Source organism: Podarcis muralis, chromosome 14 (genome assembly GCF_964188315.1).
Source record: "Podarcis muralis chromosome 14, rPodMur119.hap1.1, whole genome shotgun sequence".
In the NCBI taxonomy this organism is placed as follows: Eukaryota; Metazoa; Chordata; class Lepidosauria; order Squamata; family Lacertidae; genus Podarcis; species Podarcis muralis.
In genome coordinates, this window is record NC_135668.1 from 25,853,847 (window position 1) to 25,866,017 (window position 12,171).

Here is a 12,171-nt window from a genome sequence, read left to right on the forward strand (position 1 = left end):
TCAAGAAACTACAGGATAGATCTGGATTGTGGTGTGAGTCATGTGTACACATCTTTGAACACCAGCAATGGGAGAGCACTAGAGTCAGAGTTAAGGGTAATGTGCACATAGACTGAGCTAGTTTAGAAAAACAGGAGAACCCTCAGTTCTAACACTGCACAATTCCACACCAGCCTGCTATGATTTTGAATGGTTTGACTAAGCTCCCTCACCACCACATCTATGACATTTAGTATGTCAAACAGGCTAAGCAGATGTTCTCTCCATACAGCCCTGCTCCTCAAACAGAAAAACCCTGTAGGTTCTATAAAAACCACTGAAGTTATATACTGTAGACCCCCAAGTCTCAAGCTGAAGGCTTGAATGATGCCATCCTCGAGCAGATTACCAAAAAGGAGAGATGTTGTAGTCATGTGAAACTGCATCTACCCAGATATCTGCTGGAACTCAAACTCTGCTAACCATGTTAAGCTCCAACAAATTCCTCAATTGCCTCATTGACAATTTCATTTCCCAGAAGGTGGAAGAAGCAACAAGAGGATCATCTATCTTGGACCTGGTCCTCACCATCAAGGAGGAACTGACCAATGAAGTGAAAGTACTGCAAACCTTGGGAGGAAGTGATCATATCCTCTTCAGATTCATTATACAAAGGCAAGGGAAAGCTGAGTGTAGTCAGACATGCACTCAGGACTTTATGGCCAATTTCAAAAAGCTTAAGGAACTTACTGGGTCAGAAATACTCAAAGAGAAGGGAGTCCAAGATGGATGGAAGTTTTGTAAAGGTGAAATATGAAAGGCACAAATGCAGACAATTCCAACAGGAAAGAAAAGTGGGAGGCATCTAAAGAAATAAATGTGACTGCATAAGGAACTTACAGAAGAGCTGCCATTTAAGAAGGGTATGTATAAGCAACAGAAGAAAGGGGAAAACACAAAGGAAAAGTATAAATGAATAGCCAATACTTGCAAGGAGACGGTCAGGTGGACTAAAGGTCAGGAGTTCAGGCTTGCAAGACAGGTTAAAAACAATAAGAAGAGTTATTCAGCTATGTTTGAAGCAAGAGAAAGAACAAGCAAGTTCTGCATGGAGAAGACAGAGAAATGCTATCAGGTGACGGAGAAGGCAGAACTGCTCAACACCTATTTTGGCTCTGTCTTCACCCCAAAGGAAAGCAGTGCCCAACCTGGTGATAACAGAATAAATGATGCAAGGAGGGAGCTGTAGCCCAAGATGGGAAAAGAGGCAGTAAGGAAACACCTAGCTACTTTAAATGAATTCAAATCTCCAGGGCCTGATAAGCTGTACCCAAAGGTACTAAAGTAACTTGCAGATGTACTATCAGAGCCTCTGTCTAAAATCTTGGAGAACAGGTAAGGTTCCTGCAGGCTGGAGATGGGCAAATGTTGTCCCCATCTTCAAAAGGGGGAAAAAGAAGACCCAGGAAAGTACCGACCGATGATACCAGGAAATACCAGGAAAGGTCCTATAACATATAATTTAAAAGTTGGTCTGTAAGCACTTAGAAAAGAATGCTTATAATTACTAAGACCCAGCACAAATTTTTCAAAAACCAGTCATGCCAGATGAATCTCATTTCTTTTTTCTTTTTTCTTTTTTCTTTTTTCTTTTTTCTTTTCTTTTTCTTTCTTTTTCTTTTTATAAAGTTACAATCTTGATGGATCAGGGGAATGTCGTGGACATAGTTTATCTTGATTTCAGTAAGGCGTTTTACAAAGTCCCCCAGGAAATTCTTGTGTAGAAGCTGGTAAAATGTGGGCTGGACAAGGTAACTGTTAAATGAAATTGTAGCTGGTTGACTGACAAAATCCAAAGAGTGCTCATCAATAGTTCCTCTTCACCCTGCAGAAAAGTGAAAAGTGGCATGCCACAAGGTCCTGTCCTGGCCCCATTGTTCACCATCTTTATGAATGACTTGGATGAAGAAATTAAGGAGATGCTCATCTAATTTGCAGATGACACCAAGATGGGAAGGTTAGCCAGTGCCACAGAAGACAGAATCAGGATTCAAAATGACCTTAACAGTTTGGAGAACTGAGTCAAAACTAAACTAACAACATGAATTCCAATAGGAACAAATGTAAGGTTCTGCACTTAGGCAGGAATAACCCGCTATACAAATATAAGATGGGGGACACCTGGCTTGCCAGCAGTACATGTGAAAAGGATTTGGGATCTTAGTAGACCGCAAGCTTAACATGAGTCAACAGTGTGAGGCAGCAGCAAAAAAGAAAAAAGAAAAGAAAAGAAAAAGAAAAAGCTAATGTTCTTCTAGGTATAGTGTCCAGATCAAGGGAAGTAATAGTACCACTCTATTCTGCCTTGGTCAGACCATACCTTGAACGCTGTGTCCAGTTCTGGGCACCACAATCTAAGAAGGATGTTGACAAGCTGGAATGTGTCGAGAGGAAGGCAACCAAGATGTTCAAGGATCTGAAAACCAAGCCTTATGAGGAACAGTTGAGGGAGTGGGTATGTTTAGCCTAGATAAGAGGAAACTGAGAGGAGTCTAGATAAAAGGAGACTCCCAGATGATGATAGCCATCTTATACTCAATACTCAAGCACACAGGCCAACACTGAGTATCTATGAGGTGCTGCCAGGACACAGGTGGTACAGTGGTCTAAACCACAGAGCCTAGCACTTGCCGATCAGGAGGTTGGCAGTTCAAATCCCCGTGATGAGGTGAGCTCCCGTTGCTCGGTCCCTGCTCCTGCCACCCTAGCAGTTCGAAAGCAAGTGCAAGTAATTAAATAGGTACTGCTCCAATGGGTAAACGGCATTTCCGTGAGCTGCTCTGGTTCACTAGAAGCAGTTTATTCATGCTGGCCACATGACCCGGAAGCTGTCTGCGGACAAATGCCGGCTCCCTCAGACAGTAAAGCGAGATGAGCGCCGCAACACCAGAGTCATCCACGACTGGACTTAACGGTCAGGGATCCCTTTACCTTTATGAGATACTGAGTGTCAGTTGAATAAGAAAAGCACAAAATTGTACGACGAGGTGATGGTGGAATGAAATGTTAAAGGAAAGGGCTCGGTGGTTCATTGGCTGGCTGAAACCCTGAGTTGGCGGAAGTCAAAGATGCACAGGAATTTTCCATCCTGCATTCAACTTTTTCTGCCTTATTTTTCAGCAAGTAGATTAACTTTCACTGTTTTGTACCCAATGAGGGCAAAGACACTGGGTGACTGAAGGAAGCATTTGGCACATCCTAAAAACTTTCCTTTCCTGAATGTACTACAGTACAGTGGTACCTCAGGTTACATATGCTTCAGGTTACATACGCTTCAGGTTACAGACTCCGCTAACCCAGAAATAGTACCTCAGGTTAAGAACTTTGCTTCAGGATGAGAACAGAAATCGTGCTCCAGCAGCGCGGCAGCAGCGGGAGGCCCCATTAGCTAAAGTGGTGCTTCAGGTTAAGAACAGTTTCAGGTTAAGAACAGACCTCTGGAACGAATTAAGTACTTAACCCAAGGTACCACAGTAGTTCACTTTTCTTCCAAAGTTCTGCATCACCTTGCAATGGCTGTACCCAGCAGTGGGGGCTCTGTAGCCTTCCATATGCTGTTGGACTTCAACTCCCATCATCCTTGACCATTGACCATGCTGGCTGGGGCTGATGGGAGCTGGAGTGTAGCAACAGCTGGAGGACCAGAGGTTCCCCATTCCTGCCTCACCCCCCTTCCACAAAAAGCTTTCTGGGTATAGGTAGGCTTGGGAGGAAAAACTCAGGAAGCAACGCCCCCAACACACACATTCATACAGATTCTCAAACAATTCCGTGGTCACACTAGAGGCACAGCCTGACCACATAACTGAAATCACATAATTAATATGCCATTTAAATTCTTTGTATGTGGGGAGGAGGTTTAATTTATCCAGAAGAATAAATTGCTCACAAAAACCTCTGGCTCCAGTGACACACCTCTGGCCACGGCACTGCAAGTTACTTGGAGCATTAAACAACTGAAACAGAGTGGTTGAAAACACTACTTTTGTCCTTCAGCACAAGTCATCTTCCATGATCATTGAAAGAACCACAGAAACCTCACCATATCTATCCCCACCTTAAGTCACACGTTAAACTCAATATGAGTCAATGCTCCTCTGAATGAGGTTTCAGCCTGAATGAGGTGTTAGCACCAACACTTCAGAAAGTTTGATATTAGCAGGCAAGGGGCGTGGGGGGAGCAGAAACCAAATGTCACAGCTACCCAGCCGGATTGCCAAATGTTAAACAGCCTTCAGACAGTAGTTAAACTTGCAGCAAAGGTGGTAAGGTTTTCATGCCCTTGCATCATTTCATCTTATGGCTTCTGCCGATCATGCTGTTATTTTTTTTAGAAAAAAACTTGAGAACATGCTAGGAGGGTGGAATTTGTTGATTGGCAACCCTACAAAAGATAATAAAAAGACCTGCCTTTAACTTCTGCCTAACAAGAAAACAAGGGACGCGGGTGGCGCTGTGGGTTAAACCACAGAGCCTAGGACTTGCCGATCAGAAGGTCAGTGGTTCGAATCCCCGCAATGGGGTGAGCTCCCATTGCTCAGTCCCTGCTCCTGCCAACCTAGCAGTTTGAAAGCACATCAAAGTGCAAGTAAATAAATAGGCACCGCTCCAGCGGGAAGGTAAACGGCGTTTCCGTGCACTGCTCTGGTTCGCCAGAAGCAGCTTAGTCATGCTGGCCACATGACCTGCAGACAAACGCCGGCTCCTCGGCCAGTAAAGCGAGATGAGCACCGCAAACCCCAGAGTCGGTCACGACTGGACCTAATGGTCAGGGGTCCCTTTACCTTTTAACAAGAAAACATTCAGAAAGTGAAGCATTTTCTAGCACAGAGATAACTGGTGGAGAAAGTTCCACCTGCTGAATTTCTATGTCTTGGGTTACTACATAGGCGCCGACTCCATGGGGCCTGAGGGGGCTCGAGCCCCCTCAAAAAAATTTTTGGGGGGGCTCAGCCCCCCCAATAATCTCGGGCGCCCTTCCAGCAGAGCGCCGCCGCCGTCCCCCGCCTCCTCCCCACCTGCTCCCTCGCCAGCCAGCCAGCCAGCCGCGCGCCCTAGTCGGAGAGCCCCGGCCGTCCCCCGCGAGATTAGGGAATCCCCGGGGGCGGGGGCTCCTGCCTCGCTGCTTCGCAGCACCACCGCCACTGCCAAGGCACTGCCGGGGGGAATTTCCTTCCTCCTGGCCCCCGCGAGAACAGGGGAATCCCGACTGGCCACACCTCCCAGCCAGCCGATTGGCTGGCTGGGGGGCGTGGCTTGCCCTATTTAGGGCCGGAGCCACTTTATTTGCATATTCATGAGCTTATTTATTATTCATGAGCTTTCCCGGGCCCCCCCAATATTTTTTATAAGTCCGCGTCCCTGGGTTACTATTATAAGCACAGGAGTCAAGCTGGTAAATGATGGCAACCCTATTTGTCTACCGGTTTGGGACCAACATATTGGAAGAGCTGTCTTTGCCTTCATCAACCAGCCCAGCCACCATCTTCACTGTAAAGAGCCCTTGCTTTCGATCTCACTCCCATCAGAGGTGTGACTGTCTGGGAAGTGGCACAGGGCCTTTTCAGTTGCAGCACCCAAGCTGTGAAACTACTTCCCCAGAGAGGTTCATTCAGCTCCCTTCCTGATAGGGATAGGGAAACGTTTTTGACCAGAGGGCCACATTCTCTTCTGGGCAACCTTCCAGGGCCACATGCCGGGGATGTGCATAATCAGAGATAAAAGTGGGCAGAACAACCAAGGTAAATTTTGCTTTTGAACAAGAGGCTAGTTTCTACACATAATCACATGCCCCCCCCCTTTATCAAGGCAAGCAAGAAGCATTTAAGATTTCATAGGCACTGTCCAATCAGGAAGAAATTCTCAGGGTGAGAAGCAAGGCCAATGAGGTGTATGGCCTGGAGAAAGTTCCAGGGCCAGATAGAAAGGAATGGAGGGCCACATCTGGTCAGCAGGCCTGAGTTTCTCCATCTCAGCATTAGTGGCTTTTAATTAAAGACTTTTTTATTCTATTTTGCCAAATCTTTGATTAGATTAGATATGATATTTGTTTTATCTGACTCAGTTTGTTTTAAAGATCTGTTCTTTCATTGTTAACTTATTTTTAAATTATCCTTGTGAGTCTCCACTTGTGAGTCTTTTTTAATTAAATTAAATTAAATTAAAAACTGTTCTAAGCCTATCTGCAACGCTGGACCATCTAATAAATGTGTGCTCTCAGAAAACGGCAGAGGCTGTGATCCCAGAAATTAGCCTCCAGCTTTCTGCTTACGTGTTCCTGCATCAATAAATCCATCAGCCCAGCTAGCCAGTTGTTTAAAGAGGGGAAAGCTAGAGGCAGCTTCTCCATGTCACACCTATCTCTGGTGCACCAACTTAAGGAGAAGGGAGAAGTCCTTGAGATGTACGGTTCTCTCCAGCAGAAGAAACAGTCCACAGGTTTTGGAGAAGCTGCTCCCCACCCACCACCAAGCCAGTGCTCAAATGATAGAGGGGGACGGATAGGCTTCCACCTTCATCTCTTAACTATTGTGGCAATGCATGTGTGTTTCCATAAGGATCCACAATTTTGACTAAGGTTCTGGGGAGTCAGGGTGGGCTTTGGGGGTCTCATTGTCTCATTCCCTTCCCTGCATTGATTAGACTATGGCAGTCAGCAGCTATGCAAATCGTTAGAGTTACCATCGGACCAGAACAGCCTGGCACAATCTTTGACAGACATGATTAAAACAGATCTACAGAAATCAACACACAGTCAAAACATAATGGAGATAAGCATTTATCTGCTTATTGAGCTGTGCTTTAAAAAAGGGTGGCGGGGAGTGGAGCAGGGAGTCCGGTTCAAAAGTTTACTCAGTTCTGGGACTGCCAACTCTGCCACTGGGCAGCTGATTTTGGGCATCACAAAATGACAGCAATTTGGGAGTTGTTTAATTTATTTGTTACTTGTACTGGAGGGAGGCACTTGTGGTATTTGACAGGCCTTAAGTATTTTGTACCTTGATGTGGGGGGCATTTCCTGTACCCCCTTACCTGGATGTAAATCCCAAAGAACTCTCTGTATTTAAGTAGACTGCGTGTTCATTCTCTCTCTCTCAATGTATCTCATTTGCTTAGAAAAGCCTCCCCCTCCAGATGTCTTTGGACTTCACCACCACCACCCCTGAAAATAGGCCATGTTAGTTGGGGCTGGAGCAACATCTGGAGGGCACCAGGCTTAGAGGAGGCGAGACCATTTCCCCAGCAATCCTAACAGTCCGATCCGAAATCATGCCTACTCAGAAGTTTAACCCCAACCAGTTTTAGAGTGGAGCTGACTCTCAGGTGAGTGGGGTAAGGAGGATGGCAGCCCAACCAAGTCCCACTGTAGGGATGCAACAGTAGACTGACTGACTTAGAATCATACCATTGCATGGCTGGAAAGGACCACGGGGGTCATTTAGTCCAACCCCTGCAATGCAGGAATCTTTGCCCGACCTGGGGCTCGAACCCACAACCCTGAGAGAAAGAATCTACCTCCCAGGAAGTGGAGATTTTGGCAGCGTGGTGAGCGATTAGCATATAAGGAGTGTTTTTCTTTCTCCTCACGGTCAACCTCCTCAGCAAGTTGAAAAGGGGCAGGAATGGTGAGCGCATCCGCCTGTGTCCCACAACATCTCGACGCCCACATGCGCCTCTTCGCTTCTCCAGAGGCGCCTATCCTCTACTGTCCCAAGCGCTCAAATTGCGGACGGCGACCTCCAACTCCAAGCTCCCTTCCACCCACCCCGCTTTTAAAAAATCCCCCCAAAATCTCCTCTCCAAATGTCTTTGTCCCCAGCTGGTTCTTCCCTTCCAGCGAGGGGAACTGCACCATCCACCAACCCCTCCGGTACCTTCCTCTCCGTCCCCGAAAACGCACAGAGACTCCTGACGCGCGGCGCGCCTCTCCAACCTTACCTGCCGTCCAGCGCGCGGCTCCTCCGAGGGGAAAATCGCCTCCGCCTTCGCCGACGCAGCTGCTTCCTCCTCCGGCTGCTGCACCCTCCCTCCAGCGGTTCGCCGCCGCCTCTGACACTCCAGGGGAGGAGCCGGGCCGAGACGGCTCTACCAGCGCCGGAGCGCAGCCCCAAGCAGGGGAACGGGAAGAAGAGGACGCAATCGGGAGCCTACTCCTGTCCCTGACTCTCTCTCTCTCTCTCTCTCTCTCTCTCTCTCTCTCTCTCTCTCTCTCTCTCTCTCGCCTTCCTTCCTCCCTGGACTGGGAGAGATGGGCGTCCATCCTGGAAAAGTTGCGCCTTGCCGGGAAATTAGTTGGCAATGAATGAGTTAAATGTCAAGGCTTTTTTTTTAAAAAGGGGGGGGGGAGAAACTCTTATGCAACTGGAATTGGGCTTGGAATCCCGACCCACCCACCGCAAGCCACTACTCCTGTTTAACCACGCCCCTTCTCATTGGCCACGCCCTTTCTTTCTTTGAGTACTGTAAATAGAAACCATAAATCAAGGGAACGCGAGCATGTGCAGAGCGCTGGTCTCTCTTCTTTTCCCCCACCCCACGCTGCAACTGCAGCCTGGCCCTAGGCCAGCGGCAGCCAACACTGTGCCCTTCCTTTTGTTTACTGGATCCCCTTTGTGAATCACTACCCATAAAATATCACTGAGTTTCACATTAAAAGCATGAGCAATAGAAGCAGTCTAAAACAATTCCATTTGTAAAGGGGGGAAAATACAATTCCATATAAGCAAGTTTCCAGGTTTTGTGGTGCTGTTAGCAATATGATGATGACACCCAGCTCTATTTCTGCTTTCCAACTAAATCCAAGGAAGCTGTCTGGGTTCTAAACTGGTGTCTGTCATCAGTAATGGACTGGATGCAGGTGAACAAATTGAAACTTAATCCAGACAAGACAGGGGTATTCTTGGTCAGTCAGAAGGCAGAACAGGGAATAGGGATTCAGCCTGTGCTGGATGGGGGGAACACTCCCCTTGAAGACACAGGTTGAGAGTTTGGGTGTGTTTCTGGACTCAGCCCTGTGTCTGGATGCCCAGGTCTCTGCAGAGGCCAGGAGTGCAATTGCACAGTTAGTGCACCAACAGCACCTGTCCCTTGAGATGGCTGATTTGGCTATGCGATACACACCTTAGTTACATCTCATTTGGTTTACTGTAATGTGCTGTAAAAATGCCGAGAAACTTCAACTGGCTCAAAGAGCTGCAGTTAGATCGCTGGTCGTGCCAGTTCTGCAGATCAAAGCACTTGAGTGGACATGTATGGGCAAGGCGATATCTAATCACTACACCTCGCTGCATTATGTTCCTGTCTGGAAGCCCTCTTGTTGAATGAGAATTTCATCTCCACATGCAGGTGCAGGGTCAGGTTCCACGTCCACCTGAGTCCCTCTGCACTGCTAGCTCCAGGAACTCTTTACCCAGTAGACACACTTTTCGGCTTAATTAAGATCTGGGATCCCCTCGAAACTGGTGCCAAAGTTTTGCAGCGTTTTGCAGCAAAAAACCCATGTTTTGCAGTGCCCCACAAATGAAGAAATGAATACAGCAAACCCAGGTTCATAGTTGGTGCCCCCCAACTCAACGTGGTCCAATTCACTCCAAACTTTGGCAAAGGTTTTGCCGCATTTTGCATCAATAACCCCCACATTTTTCAGCGCCCAACAAATGGAGGAACAGCCACTCAAACCCAGGAGTCAAAGGGGAACCAACATTATCCGATTCATTCCAAACCGGTGCCAAACTTTGGCAAAAGTTTTGCAGGGTTTTGCACCAGCCTCCATCGCATCTCCCAACACTCCCAAGGAGGAGGAAGACTGCTCAAAGGTGGGGGGAGGGGGCGAGCAGGTGGGGGAGGGTGGGGGGGGTGCCCCGAATTGTCCTCCCAAAATTAGAGGTTGGCATTCAACTTTTTTACTCAGAGTAAAGCCACTGAAATTTGGCAGTCCCTCTTTGGCCATGGCACAATCCACCAGGAAATTGAAGTCTGTGTTAATGAATGGGCAAATGAATGAGCATGCAGATGGTACACAATGGCTGGAGGATGTAGCCTTGTTCCTCTTGGGGCTTATCGAAGCGATCATTCTTTGCGAGCACTGACTTTGCTATAAACCCAGGTGCCCTGCCTCCAGCAAGCACTGCTGTTGTGGGGAAATATAATTCACCCCTCTACTCTGAACACTAATCTGTGTCACTGGGGAAATGAAATCTGCCTTTCAGCTCATTTCCTGCAACTTTTCATGAGGTGGTGAGTTATGTGTGGACAAACAGTGGTTGTACAAATAGAACGAGCACCTATTGCACAGTGCCTATGACGTCACCAGAACTGAGCAACACAAGCCCCCTCTCTTCCATGGCCACGGCATCACAGAAAGTGTATCTAGCTAATATTTTGTTTTATTTATTGCAAGGCCATGTTGGCCACTGCTCCGAAAAACAACAGCAAACGGGAATAGAAGTCAAGAAGCTTTTCAAAGGAAAGGAAAAGTGGTGACAGCCAGAGTTCTGAGATTGTTGCTGCATCATAACAAGAAACTGTGGGAAAGCCAATGACATAAGCAATGGTTTTGAAGAAAAGAGAAGGAAAATACTTCTTTTTGGGGGGATAAAGAAGAACAGAATGAGGTGGGGAGGGGAGGAGGAAGAGCACGCTGAGTTTAGGATTGGAAAAATGGCAAATGTTTCCTCTTTTTTGTGCTCTTCAAAATATGGCAAACCTAGCTTGTGGCATGAACACAACATGTGGCTGGCAGCTGGCACAGGAGATATAAAAATAAAAAGGTAAAGGACCCCTGACAGTTATGTCCAGTCACGGACGACTCTGGGGTTGCAGCGCTCATCTCGCTTTACAGGCTGAGGGAGCCGGCGTTTGTCCGCAGACAGTTCATGTGGCCAGCATGACTAAGCCACTTCTGGCGCAATGGAACACCAAAACCAGAGCAGCGCACAGAAATGCCGTTTACCTTCCCGCCACATGTTGCACTTTGACATGCTTTTGAACTGCTAGGTTGGCAGGAGCTGGGACTGAGCAACGGGAGCTCACCCCCTGCGGGGATTTGAACCGCCGACCTTCTGATCAGCAAGCCCAAGAGGCTCAGTGGATTAGAAAGGAGAGTTGAAATCCCCCTCCCCCAATCAATTCACTTCATGGCATGAACCTCACTGGGTTTGGTTATTTTGGTTGAATTATTCTGATTGTGGGATTGCCGGAGGTGCGCTCTAGGAGGCTAAGACAAGCAAGGACCCACAGCCCAGGTGGGGCTCGCTAGCTCAGGGAGGAGGTGTGTGATTCCTCAGCTGGAGTAGGTTCAGGATGGGTCACATGCCTCAGCAAGCCCAGATGCTGCAGCGAATGTGCAAGACAGAAAAGGAAAGCCAGGCTGGTGTCCCGGCCAATCCAGATGTATGGCAGCCCTAAGTTAATGAAGCCCCACTTTTCCTTTCAGCTATGAGTACATCACAAAGACGTCACTTCCTTTTCCTCCTCCTGCCAACAGCACACAATAAATTCCTGCTACCTTTGCTTGCTTTTCTATAATACATCCTATTTTCTGGGTAGCCAAATAAACCTCCTACCTAATGCAAACATCGCTGAAGTTATAAAACTTTGTGTCCGCCGGACTTTGGGCTCACGTTTTGTCTTGGTAATATAACCTTCAGCTCAGTGTTGTATGGATTGGAAGAATGAGATTAAATATTTGCCTAGAAGGCAGATTTAATTACATATACCAGAGGTGGAGAACTCTGGGCCTAGGGATTCAAAGGAGGCTTCCTAGGGCTCTCTAGCTGACCTCCTATCCATACGTATCTGGGAGTAAGGCCCATTGACCTGATTATATTGCATGATCCAACTAAGTTCTATGCAGAGTAGATCCATTTAAGTTAATGAACCTAAGTAATCAAGGAAGCTTTTAATGTTTGATGCATTACTGTATTTTAATATTTTGTTGGAAGCTGCCCAGAGTGGCTGGGGAAGCCCAGCCAGATGGACGGATTATAAATTATTATTATTATTATTATTATTATTATTATTATTATTATGGCGTGCCGGGGGGCAGGGAGGGGCACCTGCCCTCCCAAACTCAATAAAAATGCATAGCAGACTGAGGTTTTGCCCCCCTAACAAAAGGCCTACCCCCCTAAC

General features: G+C 47.2%; 1 protein-coding gene across 2 annotated transcripts in view; it reads right to left on the reverse strand.

Moving 5' to 3' along the window:
* MCTP2 (multiple C2 and transmembrane domain containing 2) overlaps positions 1–8,202 on the reverse strand; it is a 113,989-nt gene extending 105,787 nt beyond the window's left edge. Inside the window, exon 1 of one of the 2 annotated variants that reach the window (XM_077919019.1) lies at positions 7,978–8,202. The gene's annotated coding sequence lies outside the window, so the exon portion shown is untranslated. The remainder of the gene's footprint in view (positions 1–7,977) is intronic. The other variant, XM_028706232.2, reaches the window with a different exon arrangement.
* Between the last annotated feature and the right edge of the window lie 3,969 nt (positions 8,203–12,171).